Here is a 2033-nt window from a genome sequence, read left to right as displayed (position 1 = left end):
CCAGCCGCGCTCGCAACTGGGCGCTCCCACCAGCCCTTTCCTGGGCAAACAGCCGCTGGGAGAGAGACGGATCAGGGAGGCACCTGCACCACCCAGATCTGCCCCCCAAGTCCGTTCAGCCTCTCGTATAAAAACCATTGGCCTTGCAGCCAGGTCAGAGCTTCTAGGAAAGACCTGGAGGCACCTTGTACACCCAGGGCTGAGCAGGGGAGGCTTGGCATGAGCAGGTCAAGTATGGAGGCACCGGGAGGGCATCTCCTCTGCCCTCCCGGGGCATCCCCAGCTCAGTGCACAGACCCAGCCCCTGCGAGGCAAGCTGCTGAGCTTGCTGCCCGATAAGCCCAGCAGACCCCTCTGTCCCTGCACAGCCCCTCTCGTGGGCAGAGCGAAACACCTGGGTGACCTCGGAGGAGCAGCACATCTGGGCTGCTGTGCTCCCCAGCACTGCTCCCCCCCCCTGCACGAGCCAGAGCCCCCAGCCAGCCAAGCAGAGCCGGCGGTTTAGATGTGGCTGGATGTGACCAGCCATGGTGTGCCCTGCCCAGCAGAGTCCCTGTGTTAACTGAGCGCTGGCGCACTGAGCTGGAGTTATCCCGTATCCCCATCCATTCCCTTCTCCCTTCCCCAACCTGCTCCAGGGCCTCCTGGAGCTGCCGAAGGGCATCCACCTTCTCCTTCTGGAGCAGCACGTGGAGCTGGGCCAGGGCTTCCTGCCTCTGCCACAGGAGGGAGCGGGTACGATGTTCCAGCTCCCGGAGCCTCTGCAAGAGAATTTGGGGTCACGTCAGCCCATGCCCACTCTCCAGGTCCAGGAAGGTTCTTCCCAAGGGCAGTCTCCATGCAGGATGCCCGAGTCCCTCCTGGTCAGGGTGGCAACACCTCAGCCTGCTCCGGCACAGGGCTTGATGACCCGCCCTGGCAAGAGCTGAGGTCTGGTGGGGAAGCGTGGTCAGCATGGGGATCGCCATCCCAGCATCAAGCCCTGCCTGCTCCCCCTGCCTGCACCCAAGATGCCAGCTCTCCCTGCCTCTGCTGGGACTCTCCAGGGACCTTCTGACCTGCAGACCAATAACCCCAGTCTGCATACAGCCATAAGAGTGGTTTTCCCAACGAATTCTTCTCTTAAAAGCTCCAGCCCCTCAATAAAACCTTCCTGCAGATAAATTCAGTTTGGCTTTTTAGGAATTTGGGCAGCACCGAACACTTTCCATGGGACATGTGCATGCCTGGATAAGGGGCTTAGCCTCTGACAGGGGATGTGATGTGCTCCTTCCCAGGGTCCCGCCGGTGTGATCCTGGCCCCGCAGGAAAGCCAGGAGGGCACTGACCTTCTGTAGCTGCAGTTTCTCTTCTTCCAAAGCTGATGTTTTCCTTCTCTCCTTCTCCAGCCTCTCCTGGCAGTCCACACAGTCTCTCTGCCCCTGCCGAGACTGGAAAATCCCCCTTTTTTCCACCTCCCACGTCTTTGTCTCTTCCAGGAGCCAGCTCTGGCCCTCGCATCGTGCACAGGAGCAGCACTGCTCTTCCCGCCCAAAGGAGAGCCGGTGGCCGTGGCCAGCACAGCCCCCCGCAGCCTGCTGTCCCCCAGCCCACCACAGGCACCCCGGGACCACACGCCTGAAGTCCTCCCCCAGCCTGTCCCTGCCTCCCATGGCTATGCCTGGCCAGCCCCCGCTCTGGCCATCTCAGGGTCATCTCACCATCCTCCCCAGGTCCATCAGGTCCCGACGGCAGGCGTCCTGGGTGTGCGCCAGCAGCGCCAGGCCAGCCCTGCAGCAGGGACACCGTCACCCGTGTCCCCGTCTGCACCGCTCCCTGGCTCCGCAGGCTGAGAGCCCACGGGATGCCCACCCAGCACCCAGGGGTCCAGGACCCTCTTGGGCATCCAGTGCTATCTTCTGCTCCCAGGTCACTGGCAGGCATCTGTGGGCACACCTGAACCTCCAGCCTCAGTGCAGGATCCGTCCCTGGCCCCCCCGGCGTACCTGCCTCTGTCACCTTTGCTCCGAGTCCCCTTCGCACCAGATCTAAGC

This window comes from Pygoscelis adeliae, unplaced genomic scaffold (assembly GCF_000699105.1).
Source record: "Pygoscelis adeliae isolate BGI_AS28 unplaced genomic scaffold, ASM69910v1 Scaffold403, whole genome shotgun sequence".
In the NCBI taxonomy this organism is placed as follows: Eukaryota; Metazoa; Chordata; class Aves; order Sphenisciformes; family Spheniscidae; genus Pygoscelis; species Pygoscelis adeliae.
Note: the sequence above shows the minus strand (reverse complement) of the source record.